The 14,398-nt window shown below is 49.4% G+C and overlaps 1 long non-coding RNA gene across 1 annotated transcript; it reads right to left on the bottom strand.

Moving 5' to 3' along the window:
- Window positions 1-12,715: 12,715 nt before the first annotated feature.
- On the bottom strand, window positions 12,716-13,955 carry LOC119696486. The gene is made up of 3 exons (XR_005255602.1): window positions 13,862-13,955; window positions 13,398-13,514; window positions 12,716-13,318 (listed from the first exon to the last, which is right to left on the bottom strand). It is a non-coding gene; the product is annotated as an uncharacterized LOC119696486 (long non-coding RNA).
- Between the last annotated feature and the right edge of the window lie 443 nt (window positions 13,956-14,398).

The raw sequence follows: 14,398 nt of genomic DNA on the forward strand, positions 1-14,398 counted from the left end.
GCTGGGAATTACCCTTGACAGTCATGGGGAAACTGCATCCGGGGATCCTCTAGCATGGATCCAGTTTAGATGCCGGTGTCTCTCCTTGCCTCTGCCTGGCTGTTGCTCAGGGATTGCCCCAGGTTAGCAAGGTCATGGAAGTAAATGTACTCTGAGTGAGTCTGTGGCTGCTCCATCTGCTGCCTGTGCTGCCTCACACAGGTGATGGTGGCTGTCCTAGTTTGAAAGACAGGTGCCTGCCAACGAAGGTGGGAACTTCTCTTGGAATGGAGAATATGACCCCCTTCCCTCCAACTCACTATAACTTTGAAATAAAGGGGCTTTCCTGCAAAGATATTGGAAAAGGAATAATAGTTCTTTACCAGTATGTGTACATATAACAACTCAAACAAACAACAGCAGCAGCAGCACCAAGCAGCACCAAGCAGCAGCAGCACCAAGCAGCACCAAGCAGAACAGCCAGGCCCGGCCTCTCTCGGCCGCAGGCGCTTTCCCCTTGGTGCAGTTCCGGTCACAGCCAGCAGGGGCGCTGCTGGCTCCCGGCCGGGCAGGGCGGGTGCGATGATTCCCCCGCGGCTGCAGGGGGCGCTGTGGCGCGGCTCAGCTGCCTCTCTGCGTGTGGGTGATGGTGGGTGGGCAGGCAGGAGAGATGGAGAAGGGGCTTCCTTGGCAATCCCACAGGAGCAGCCGGTCCCTGTGCCCCTCTGGATAGTGAAACCAGCTCTAGCAGGAACCTTGCTTTGTTCAAGGTGAGAACTCTCATGGTGATAAACCAAGAGTAGGAGAAACTCTGAAGCTGTGGCAGGAGCCATGGGTGTCTGGGCGGACAAGGGGTGTCAAGTTATAATGTCACAAAAATCCCTGAAGCAGTGTCAGACAACAACAGGGCTGGGCGGGGGATTGCTCCTCTGGACAGCTCACCAGTGATGGCTGATCCTGAGGTCAGGCTGCCGTGCAGAGGGCGCAGCCCAGTGTGCTCCTGGCTCCCGGCTCTTGGTGCAGCACCCACTGCCTCTGGGCTCCTAGTCAGCAAAGGAGCACAGAATCAAGCTGGCAACCTTACTCACTTTTCCAAAGGAAAATAAATACAGGCAAAAAGCCCAGGGCAACAGTGCCTCCAGTCAGACGCCCTTGCCGTGTGGCTCCTGAGTTGAGCAGCCCCTCTGGAAGAAAGCAGCAGCCCCTGGCCCCCAGCTCTCAGGGGATCCCTGCTGCCCCTCTCCCATCACGATACTCCCTGAGCCAGGGGAGGCAATGGCCATTCTGAACACAAAACAGAAACAAAACCATGAAGGGATAGGGAATTTAAGCCATCCCAAGACAGAAATATGGGTAGAAAACATAAGAGCAATGCGAAGAAATAGGTGAGGCTTTCGTGGGACAAATGGGACATCCCTGGGCTCCGGTCCTCATGGGGTGCTAGAAGTGTGTCAGGTGTCTGATGTCAGGACAGCACAGCTGGGCACACACAGTCAGGAGGTTTCTGGCATGGAATGATGCAAACTTGCAGACACGAGTGGCTGGTGAGCTGGACTCTGTGTGCCAGTGAGGAAGAATTGGTGCTGGATGGGGGCAGCCTTGGCTGCAGTGACCATGCACTGTTTGAGCTCAGGATCCCAGGAGAAGAGAGCAACGCAAAAACAGGACTGGAGCCCTGGGCTTCAGGAGAGCAGAATCTGAGATCTTCTGGGAGAAATCCCATGGGTTACGGTCCTGGACAGAGGAGGGGTCCAGGAGAGCTGCTCGTGTTCAGGGATTACTTCCTTGAACCTCAAGAATGGTTCCTCTTGACAAAGCAGTAAGTCAAGCTTTGTGTCAGACGTCCAAAATGATGAGCAAAGGGTTCCTGAATATACTCATAGCTGGTAAATACAAAGCTAAGAGAGGTGAATCAGTCCCTCTTCTGATACAAGTAGCAGAGAGATTCCTAGTGGGAAGTGCCATTTCTGTTCTGCAAGTCTTGTTCTTCATCTCAATCTGCTTCTGGCCATTGTTGGATCTGACACTCAAAGGGTCTTTGTTCTTCTCTGTGCTCTCAGAACAAGAGCAGAACATAATGCTGAGCCAAAATGGAAACATATAAATACTGAAGTGTCCTGCCCACTTGTTCAACTGGAGCTGATGATCAAATTTATAAAATGACCACTTTGCAAGAGCCGAATTATTAGGTTAAATGGTTAAGAATTTAGTTTTGAAAAATTAGGCGGCGTGTTCTGTTGTTCCAGTTATTTTGGGAATCAAATTTGTGCCCACAGTTGTCTGAGGACAAACACATGAGGTAAAGCCACTGTGTTTTCCTCCTTCAAGAGAAGGGAGGGAGGCAGTTTGTGTGTGGTGGTTCAGTTGTTTTCAGTCACTGTGGTACGTAGTCCACACTGTGCTAGGCACTTCTACAAAAACATCTGGGGGTGTTTTCAGTGCCAGGTGATGTCTCCTCTTTCATGTCTTTGTAGTGCTGCCTTTTGTTTTCCTGTCCCTCTCCACTGCTATACTTCTGAACATTTAACACTGTTCCAGAGGATTCTCTACACAGAAAATAACATTTTCACCCTTGCTTTTTCCGGCAGAGTGGACAGTTAGTGTTCATCTGACTGGAATATGGCTCTCACACTTTGGAAACAACTATTGTTGTTAGAAGTGCCTCACAGAAAACATCTGGTTACTGCTTTGTCTTTTAACACACAACAAGAGAGTTAGGGTTAAATACTTGAAAGGTTTTCTGAGGAGTGTGTCTTAAGCTCATAAATTTTTAAGTTATTTGCATTTTATATTTAGTAAGTCTTTCTAGACTGCCAAGCGTTTCTCTCCTCAAAGCTTATTTGCATGCCAGAGGAAAAATCAGGCCATGTTTAAGAATTGTTCAGGATTTATTTTGGTTCAGCTGATGGGGCTTTATTGGCTCTGTTTCCTGTTGTTCTAATTGACTGAAGTTGGCTTTTAATTTGATTGTTATTTTAATCTTTTTGAATATTGGTAGCCTGGAATTTTAGAGCATTTTCCAAATTCTCCTGCAATAATCAGGGATGATTTCAACTTTAACAGGTGGTGCAGGTTGGGATTAGTTGGGATTATTCCTTCACTTTCTCTCCGGGAATTTTTCTCCCTTTTGTTGTCTGAGAGATTAAAACGGATACTTTTAGAGACAGAAGATGTGACTGGGATGTTGAGGAGGTGGGAGGGTGCAGTTGACTCCCCTCGTAGCTTGGGGCTTTCTCTTGGGAAGTGCAGAGCTGAGATTTTGGCTGGGGTGAAGTCAGGGAGCTGGGCTCAGCTCCTCGCTGGCACTCGCTCTGGGGACTGGAGGTGGTCGCAGTCTTGGTGCTGGGCTGCTGCTGCTGCTGTGGGGAGAATGCACTGCCACCATGGAGTTCTGTCCTCCACCGCTCCTCCTACCGTGCCTGTGCCCTTGCTTGTAAGGGCGGTTGTTGAACTGGTACCTCTCCTGCAACCTCCTGAGTGTATCTCACTGGGAGCGACTCTTGCCATCAGTTTGGGTGCCTCAGGGGACACCTGGGACCCAGACCCCTTGCCCGCTCTGGAGGGAGCATCTCCCGGCTATTTGTGGGAGCCTGGCTGCCACTGCCCAGCCCCGCTGTTTCCTGCCACTGCCCTCAGGGATTTTTTTCTACACTTTAACTCCACACCCTGTGTCTGCCTGACATCCCGTGGCTCCTGGCACAGCTCTGGAGTTTTCGCTACTCTTTGTCATCCTGAGTGTGTTCTCCTTGGCCGTTCCAGCTGCTGCTTCTCAGGTTCCTGCTACAGCTCCTTTTGCCATCTGGAGGGGCACCGGGACCGGCTGGTCCTGTGGGATTGCCAAGGAAGCCCCTTCTCCATCTCTCCTGCCTGCCCACCCACCATCACCCACACGCAGAGAGGCAGCTGAGCCGCGCCACAGCGCCCCCTGCAGCCGCGGGGGAATCATCGCACCCGCCCTGCCCGGCCGGGAGCCAGCAGCGCCCCTGCTGGCTGTGACTGGAACTGCACCAAGGGGACAGCACCTGCGGCTGAGAGAGGCCGGGCCTGGCTGGCTGCTTCTGCTTGGTGCTGCTGCTGCTGTTGTTTGTTTGAGTTGTTATATGTACACATACTGGTAAAGAACTATTATTCCTTTTCCCATACCTTTCCCGAAAGCCCTTTATTTCAAAGTTATAAAAATTTGGAGGGAAGGGGATCATATTCTCCATTCCAAGCGGTTCCCGCCTTCCTTGTCAGGCACCTGTCTTTCAAACTAAGCCAGTTAGGTTGCTCAAGGCACACTGAATTTGATCTTAAATGCTTTCAGGTTTGGAGTACATACAATTTCTTGGGGCAATCTATTTCATCACTGTCATTTAAAAAAAATGCTTCATTGTATCTTGTCTGAATCTATCCTCTCTTTGTGTAAAACTATTACTCCTTGTCCATTGCTACAGCCTGTATTAAAAAGTCTTTCCCCATCATTTTTTAAGCCTTCTTTCTTTAAAAGAAGCATTTTTCAATTTCACCCTTTCTGTGGCCTGTGAAAGACTCACTCACCGGTGCATTCCCATCCCTGCAGGAGACATTTGCCTCAAGCAGAGGAGAAAACTTCCCTTGCAATGTCTGTAAGTTCCTTGCCACGGGAGCATGCTTAGAGCCCAGAGAAGTTACTTTTAGAAGATTATATTAGAAGATATTACCCAGAGAAGTTACTTTTTAATAATTTACCTAAACACATGGCTTTGGAAAGAAAGGGAAGAACAAGCACCCTCATTTCACTGGTCTATTGGCTGCTTCCTGGAGACTGACAAGTCTATTGCTGGCCATGGCTGCTTGATGGAGGCTGCAATCCTGGGCAGAAGAGATGGGAGGAAATTCAATTGGGAAAAGATGAGTAGAAGCTCTTTCTTTCTCCCTTGCAGAAACCAAAGGCCTGTGCTGGAGGACTGCAAGGGACTTGTGTGACAAATTTTCCGGCCAGCGATTCTTTGCCTGTACTAAACCAACCCAGATCTCCCAGGCTCTCCTTGTATGTCAGCTGTTCCCTCCCTTGTGTTCATGGCCCCTTCATTGCATTTCCTCCCCTCGGTCCATGTCCTTCCCAGGCTTGGGAGCCCAGCAGGGGACACACTGGTCCCCAGCCCCAGCAGTGCTGAGCTGAGGAGGATTCCTCCCCAGAGAGCAAGGAGTCAGGTCAACATGCCAGGAGGCTGCACGGACAAACGAGGCTGGGAAAACGTGGGCCCACTGCTGAATGGGATGGGCAGCAGGTGACAGAGGATATGGGACAGGGCTGAGGCCCTGAATGCTTTATTCACCTCAGGCTTCAGCAGCCAGACCAGCCTTCAGGAATTTCATTTCCCAGAGATCAGGGGGAGAGGATGGAGCACACAATATCTACTCCTGCAGGAAACATGTAACTGAGCTGTTCTCTAGTCCATTAGAATGGATTTTGTCCAGAAGGTTTCCAGGGAAGTCAGTGTTGTGAGCACAACTAAGTGTAGAATACACAACATCCACCTTCTTCTCATCCACCAAGACTCTTTGCTTTACTTTAGAACACTGTAAACGTGGTTACTCAAGATTCCCACTTCCCAAATCTGTGCTGAGTGTCCATGAGGTAGGGGGCTGGGAGGTGCTCCAGGTGCCAGAGCAGAGATTCCCCTGATGTGCACGGTGATTCCCCTGATGGTGCAGGTGACATCAGGTGATGCTGGAGCAGATATTGACCCTACAGTGCAAAGAGTTCCCCACACAGAAGCAACTGGACATGCCCTGAGCATCTCTGAGACTCCATGCAGAGCTCATGTTGGAGCCAGTTTCTGACAGGAGCTGTGGCCTTATGAAGAAGTAGCCCATGTCTTAGCAGCTTCTCTGGGAGAACCTGCAGGGATCCACACTGAAGCAGTCGATTCCTGAAGGACTGCAAGGCGAACTACAGACCCACACTGGAGGAGTTTATGAAGAACTGCAGTGGATCCAATGAACCTAAGTTGAAAAATTCCTGGAGAAATGTCTCCTGTGGGGTGGACTCCTCACTCTGGAGAAGGAGAAGGGCATGAGAATGAAGAAGTGGCAGAGAAAACGGGATATGAACAGCTGGTTGCATTCCCCATTCCTGTGTAATGATTGGGTAGATGAGAGGGTTTTAGATGCGTCCTTTTTCTTCCTCATAATCCTACTCTGATTTGATTCACAAAAAAACTGAATTCATTTCTCCAAGTCCACGTATTTGCCCATGGTGGCACTGTTGGGACATGTCCATGTCCATATGTCAACCAACAAACCTCCACTGCATGATTTTCCTCCTGTCTAACTGAGGAGCAGGGACACTGAGACAGCAGCTTGCTGAGCCCCTGGAGGACACCCAAAGTCAACTCACCACATCTCAACTCCTTCTTCCTGGTCAGGTGCTCTGTAGCAGCCAGCCTGTAGAGCAATGTCACCCCTGCTTATCTGGCTTTCCTAAACAGCCTGGCTGCACCCACCACAGCCCTCTGGAAGCTCCAGCAACACATCCCAAACATCCCATGGCTCTGCAGCCAACGCACCAAAGAGAAATGAGGCCGTGCTGGACAGGAGCCCAGGCAACGGGCACTAAACCTGCACTTCCCCAAACTGCAGCCTCTGCAGCTCCCAGCACAGATCCTCCTGCACCATCAATGGGACCAGCCCTTCCAGCAGCCTCCCTGCAGAGCCTTCTAGTGCCACCAAGGCACAGGGATGTTTGCTGCACCTGCCATTGCCTGACAAGAGCCCTGGGGAGCAGCTGCAAGAAAGAAATGCTGACAGATCTGTCCTCCCCATCTGCTGGTTTTAGGTTCACTCTGCGGCAGGGCTGCTCCAGGGTGGTCCTTGTTCCACAGTAATATGTTGCTGCATCCCCTTGCTCTGCTGCCAGGATCTGCAGTATGTAGCTGTTCTTGGAGCTCTCCAGTCTTGCCTTAAAGTGATCTTGGAAACCTTCATATATTAAACCATGTCTGGAAATCCATTCCAGAGAGCGCCGTGGGGTCTGACGGTACCAGTACATGTAGTAGTTCCTCGCAGAACCTCCCTTCATGCTGCAGTGGAAGGTGACTTCATTTCCCTCTTGCACGGTCACTTCCCTGGGGTTCTGCTCCAAGGCCACCTGGCCAGTGACTGCTGCAGAGAGCAAGAACAAGCCACAGTCACTCTGAGATTCAGCAAAGGTCAGGGCAATGCTGGAGGGGCTTTGGACTGGCACTGCACCTGTGGGAGGACAAAATCGTCCTCTTTGAAGCCAGCTGACACAGATGGCCAGAGCTGGTGGCAGCTAGCAAGGCTCACAAGGAAGGACACACCACATTTCCCTCCATCCTTTTCCCAGTCAGACAGGAAGCTTTTCCTGATTTTTCCCAAAGAAGCAGGAAGGATTTGCACCATGGGGGAATAAATCCCTTTGTCCTTGCCAAGACTGGATGGTGAGGAACCCACTCTGCTGCCCCTGAAGCTGCTCTGGGTGAGCACAGCAGAGACAAAGGGCTGTCCCAGGCAGTGGGGCTCGTGCCCTGTGCTGCCATGCCCCAGCTGCTCTGTGCCAGAGGGGCCGCAGTGCCCCAGGAGCAGTGTCCAGTGCCAGGGCAAAGCGCTGGGCCCCAAGATGGGAGTGTAGCAGGGAGGTGCCCTGCGTGTGCCCAGGCTGCAGAGGAGGAAGCTGGGATGCAGGTGCCGAGCCCAGAGGCACAAGAGGAGCAGGGCTGCTCTCCCCGTGCTCCACAGGCATGGCTGGGCAGCTGGAGCCAGGCCACAGCTGCGGCTGCAAGCGCTCAGCACAGCTCCCCAGAGCCCTGCAGAGCCCAGGGCCACGCTCAGCTCCTGGGGCCATCAGCCCTTGCCCTCACTTACCTACAATGGGCAAGAAGCCCACGCACAGGGCACTCCACATGGCCAGGCCCGCTCTGAGTGGCCTCTCTGCAGCTTCTGTGTGCCTGCACAACAGCTCTGCCCACACCTGCCCTGCCTGGGGCTCTGTCACTGCTCTCAGGCCCAGTCCCTGCTGGTCCCTCCCTCTGCCTATGACAACACTGAGGGGGAGAGGTGGGGCACCAGGAGCACAACTTGAAGCTCCTGGTGCCCTCCTGGGTGTCTCTCACCCTGGATGGTCCCCATCTTTCTCTTAAGCCCTCTCCATATTCACACTTTGTGTGATCCTGTCAGAGCCTCAGGCTTGCTTTGGAGTGGCTCAGTGGAAACACTGAAATGGGAAATTCCATTCCTAAACCACAACAGCCTCATTTGGCAGCCAGTGTGGGCATGAAGGGTTGAGACAGGAACAGATGTGCCCAGAGTGGGCTGGAGACCAATCTGATCTCTGCATTAGTTGTATCAGGTGTGGAGCCACAGGTGCCAATGCTGCTGGGGCTGTTCCTGTGGCTGTGTGACCTCACCCTGTGTATGTTCCCATAGGTGCTCCCCATGATGATATTGTGCAGGGCCGTGGGCACTGAGGAGGGGATTGGGAAGAGGACAGCGTCGAGTGTTAGAGAAAGATACTGTCCCAAGGATGATCGAACAGTGCTCCCAGGCAGCTGGAACCCCATGGCCAGAGACTCTCTTTGCCATCAAAACAAAACTGTGTGTGCACAATGCCTGTTAGAGGTGTCCACCAGGCTGGGGTGTCTCTCCTGTGTCTCCTTGCAGGTTATGTTTCAATACAGGTCACAAAAGAGGAAGTGCCCTGGTTGTGGGAGGCTTTGGCACAGCCAGGAATCAACTAAGGCCCTCCCTACAGAAATCCTACAGTTGGCATCTATTTTCAAAGCTGTGCTTTGGAGAGACAGACATTCCCAGGAGCTCTGCGCTCCCCAGTCCTGAATAGTTTTGCAGGGGAAGATCAGGTTCTTATTACTTCAGTTCAGACAACATCTGCTGACTGAAATTCAAGGGAAAGAGAGAAAGAGCACTTGCCCTTGCAGTTGGATTATTACCCATTCTCCTAACGAGTTTCTGTGATATGTATGCCCATTTCAGCTCTTCCTTGCATATCCTGAGTTGTTCCATACATGTTTAAGTGGATGAATTGCTTGTGGGAGGTGTTCAGAATGCAATAATGATGTCCTGAATACAACCCCATGTAGTTCTCCTTCCTGCACCCAATCAGGGCACACATCACTCACTGCATCCTGAAAAATATTTGGATCATAACTGATCTGTAGGTGAATTAACCTACACATAGTGATGCTCACTTGGCTGAGCCTTGGGTTTCCTCCTGTCATTTTCTATGTACCACATTTCATTACCAGCATTCCCACTCCTTCAGTTTTTCCTGACATTTGCAAAAGAGAAATGCTTCTCTCAAAATTCAGCAAAGCCACAGTTTCTCACCTGTGAATCCCAGGCAAATTCTGGCAGAAAACCTCATTCTGGTCACAAGTCAGGAATGGGGACTTACTAAGATATTGAGCCTGATCTCTACTGAACACCGGCAGAAGCCCAAGTGTGAGACTACTGCAATTCAGATTCAGATTGAGATTCCTAAGGAACTTTGAAAGCAGTGCTGCAAGTGCTTGCCGTATTTTACTCCATTTCTTCTGTTACAAATAACTTCCAGCTCTAACTGTGCTTTAGTCTGAAGTTTCAACTGAAGCTTCTCTGAATCTCACCATAGTTTTTCAGCTCTTTCAGCTTCCCAATCCTGGTCATTCCAAAGCCTCTGTATCACTTTGCAAGAGTTTCCAACTGCTCCTGCTGGCAGGGGCAGAATACAAATGAAAAGCAAAGAACTTTCATTTGTAGCATGCCCAGGCACAACACTTCTTATGGGGTTTGGGTGGTTGTTTTTTTGCTTTTTGTCTTCTGCTTGGGCTCTTTGCTGGATTTGATGAAAGTGTTGTGAGAACAATAAACACTTTGGCCAGAAGGTAGCAGGAGAGACCAGAGAAAGCAGTTCCATTTACATCAATAGATCTAAGTTTACCAGGAACGTTTTACTATTTCAGGACACAAACCAGAGAGGCTGGATTATATCCAGCAGATGCAGTAATGTGATTACTAGATTGCACTGTTAATGCTGTATAAGGAAACTGAAGGATTCAGTGGTACAAAAAGGCATTTAGTGTTGCCCATTCTCATGGAGTTCTTCATGATGCTTTCCCGTGTAACCTCTTGGAGAGAGGTTTATTCCTTCAGAATGCTTTTATTGTTCTCTGCCACTGAAGAGAGCTCTCAGCACTTTGAGTTGCTCAGCAGGGCAGATGTCAGATACCACACTCTGTGTGTGAGACTCACTTAGGGGAAGCAATAATAAATGTGCTAGAAGTAAAAATTTTCCACAAATTACTTTAAAAGTTTTATTTGAGTTCATGCATTGGCTGGTCTTGTCACTGAAACTGTGGGAAAAACAAAAACTCTGCCACACCATTTTTTAGAGAATCAAAGCATTACTTTATTCTGTCCAGGAGGTGCAACAGAAATCATTTCAGCCACACATTGTGCTGGTTGTGCAGAGAAAATCCTTCCATCACACAAGGTGTTAACTGGAGTTTTCTCGTACTTCTACAGTCACAACCCAGGGAAATTCATTTGTTCAATGTTCCTTGCTCCCAAGTTCCACAGTTTGTAGTATTTGAATTCCTACTGATCCCTTCACCCTCAATGTTATGTTGGTTCTCAGCCTTGATTCTCTCATCGATCTTTTCCCAGACCAGGTGTCTCTGACCAAGCCAGGGCTGATGTTTGGAGCTGATGTTCATTAATGGTCATTATCTCTTGTGCATCTTCTATGCTGCTCCCAGGCTGCTGAGATGTGAAGCTCCTCAGGCCTGCAATGCTGGAACAGTCCTCAGCAAAACACTTCAGTTCCTTTTCCCCTGGGCAAAAGTGAACACAACCCATGACTAAAGTTATATAAAGAAATTCTGAACTTCTTCTCATTGCCCCCAGTATGAGGGAGGTGTCACAGAAATGCAGAAGGATTGAGGTTGGAAGGGACCTCTGGAGGTGGCTGGGTCTCCCCTGCTCCAGCAGGAGTGTCCGGAGCTGTTTGTCAAAGGCCATGTCCAGGTGGCTTTTGAATGTCTCCAGGGACAGTGGCTCAACCCCTGGAGATTTTCAAAGGCTCTATGAGCACAATCAAACATGGATGCAAAATAATCTGGAGAAGAATAGGCCAGTTCTGTAAAAATGTATGGTAGCAAAGAGTTCTGCTTATAACCATCCTCCATTCTTTTGGTATCATGGGATCCCTTCCAGGACAATATTGTTTTTTCATACTTCATTCAAATTCCTCATGCAAATGTGCTTCTTTTAACAGAAGGTATTTTATTGTGCTGCACAGTTTCCCTACAAGACTTTCCTCAGCTGATACCAGGTGGCAGAGCTGCAGATTCTGTCCCCATCTTGGGAATTAACCACACTGACACAATCTGACCATTGGACTGGAAACACTTCTGTTCTCCTGTTTTGTTGAGCTGCATGTTCTGCATTGCCAATGCCAAGTGAAAAGCCACTGCTCAGTGGGGACAATCTGGGAGCCTCTCAGGAACTGAGGCCTTCAGGTCAATGAAACACTCACTGCCAGAGGGGCCAGCAAAAGCAGGTTTAACACAGATTTGCCAAATTGTGGCACAGTCCAACAGCAACGCTCGCTCTGCAGCTTTCCTCCATGGATGAATCAGGGACAGGAACATCCAACTGGAATGAATTTGGAAAGATTGATGTGGGGACTGGGGGCAAGAAGGGGGCAGAGCTGTTAAAGGAAGTCCCTGCCATTGAGTCATGAGGTGCAGAAAGGATTCCCCTGCTTTCTAAATTCCTTCTCGAGGAGGTGGGGATGGATCCAGTCTGAGTCCCAGACTTCATCAAGACTTTATGACTAAGGGATTATACCAGCACTTAATCATTGCCCTTTCCCTCCTGTGCATCTGATTCCACTGCTTTTGTGTAATGGAGTATTCTCAAAATAGAAATGTGCCTGAGAGATTGGGAAAAGCTGTGTGAAATGCTTGAGAAAATGGTTCTTGGTGTCATTGGAAAATCAGTATGGAAATATTGGTGAACGGCTGCCCCTGATTGATGTTATGGTGGTGGAATGCACTAAATGAGCATTTCACTGGATTTGGATTTGCCATGCAAATTTCACAGAGCTTCTGCAAGGGCTGAGGCTCTTCTCTGGGTGTCTGCAGGGCCTGAGGGGGTGAGCTGAGCAAGCTGCATGCAGCAGCCCTTGCTGTGTCCTGTGCAGAGGCTCTCTTGAAGGCTGCAGGAACTCAGGCAGGGGGAGCAAAGCCAAATTTCCCCTTCAGGATGTGGTTACCTTGTGTTTTCAAGAGCAGGGGAGGGTTAATGCTGCCTGGTGCAACTGAGTCACAAATGGTGACCACAGCATCCTGCCTGTAGCCTGTGAGAGGGCCATGAGCTGGGGAAGGTGTGGGCTGGGCTCTGTTAGGCAAGAGCCAAGTTGCTCTGGAAACTATCACTCCGTCAAACCACCCCACATTATTTTCTGGTGGCCCCTTGCTCCCATCCCTGAGTGCAAAACAACAGCAGGGTTTCTTCTCTGCTGGTAGGAGCATTTTCCTCCCTCGTGCCTTCAGCAGGGACTCTCCTCACTGGAGCTTCTGCATTGGCCAGAGAGACACTGCCCTGCACACAGTCTGCAGAAGAGAAATTCAGCCAACAGGAAATCTGCAATATCAAAGCTGTGTTTCTGATCCCCGTGGGCTTTAGGACAGTTGGATTTCAGCAATTTCCACCCCAGCTCCAGAAGAAGAAGCCCAGAAAAACCACAGCATTTTGGCCTGGTACATCTTTATTTTTGTCACTACTGCAGGAAGCTGAAATGCACGTGCAATACATTTGGCAGAAGAAATACAGGTTAATAAATGAGCATTGTCTAGTTGAATGAAATCACTTCCGATCTTATACAGCTCTTCCTATCTGCAATACACACTTATTAAATCTATCTACCACTAACTCTATCTACAGGGCTGGAATTCCCTCAGCAGTGCTACTCCAGTTCCACAGGCAGAAAGACAACATGCCTGGGAAAGGTGCTTTTCAAAGGCCATCTACCTAGAGTGAGCACTGGAGCTTTCAAAGCTGCTGAAGCAGGCTGGACACTGGTGTGCAAATGCCAGAAGAGTGGGGAGATCTGCTTAGCAGGAGAATGAGGATAAATCCACTCTCCTCAGTGTTCAGAGGAGGGGAAACAGCCAAAGCACTTCAAACTCTTCAGTGTAACTCAGCTGGCCAGGCAGGAGTGCACAGTGTTCCATGTCTTCAGGGGAAGGTGCTGCCTTGTGTCCTGGGTGGTGTCTGTCAGCAGCGCTGCCCCTGCTTGTTCAACCCCCTTGTGCTGCTGGTTCATGTTCTTTCCTGCTCTTCTTTGGGTTCACTGGAAGAGCCAAGGGAGATTTATAGTACATTTAATGAGATTGGGACTCTGAACTCCTGTTAGCTGTGAGCTCCCTTACCTCAGAAAAGAAACAGCTTGATACTCATGAGGGCATTGAAGGCGATGCTCTTTGCCAGCAGGACTCTCAAACCCAACACAGCCATGGACAGCATGTTCACTCTCTGCTCTTCAGGGTCTGCTCAGTGACCAGAAAAGAGGGGAGAGATCATGGTTGAGGTTTTGGTGTTGTGATCTTGGCAGAAAGTGGGAAATCCACAGGTGACAGTTCCAGGGAAAGGAAGAGCAGCAAAGGAACAGCCAGGAGAGAACATGGCAACAACAGGGTAGCCCCGGGTCTGTCTCTGCTGCTTTTTGCTTCCTGGGGCTTGTGTGCAACTGCAGGAGCAACCTTGCAACAGCAGCTGAATGTGTTGTGTCTGCTGAATGTGTTGTGTTCTGAGTCTTCTGCCCTGGAGAAAATACATTTCCATGCCTTTACCCCCCGAGAGCAATGTAACCGCACATCCTGTTTGGGTAACTCACCTTGTGCTGAGGGCTCTGTGCTGTTGCAAACCCTGTCACTGGCTCCTGTTGCTGGTTCTTCAGCCTCCTCTTCTGTAGCGTGATAAAGAAAAGGCATTTTAACCTATATCCACCATTTATACAGGATTTTAAAAAATGTTTAGAGGACATTTCTCATAGAAAATCTGCAGAAGGTACAGAGGGGGGCTCAGCTGGTCAGGATTAATTCCAGCATTAATTTGAGCAGACAGTTTCTCCATGCCGTTGTAGGAAACTGAAGAATTCCTGCATTGTTTAGGTTTTACTATTTTAATGACCTTCAGGACTAAAAGAGTAAACCCATCAAATACAACAATTCATTTTTAATAAAAATTCCTCACAGCCCACCCCACCTTTAGCTTTGTCTTGGTATTGGAAGGGCTGATCCAGCTTGTGCTGCAGCAGGTTTGCTGCTATAGGCTAAAATATTCAGTCATAAGGAAATTCACACTTTGAACAAATAGATTGTGACTTCTCTATTCTCCCAAAAAAAAAAAAAAGCATCTCAAAGTAATTGAA

This window comes from Motacilla alba, unplaced genomic scaffold, assembly GCF_015832195.1.
Source record: "Motacilla alba alba isolate MOTALB_02 unplaced genomic scaffold, Motacilla_alba_V1.0_pri HiC_scaffold_31, whole genome shotgun sequence".
Classification (NCBI taxonomy): domain Eukaryota; kingdom Metazoa; phylum Chordata; class Aves; order Passeriformes; family Motacillidae; genus Motacilla; species Motacilla alba.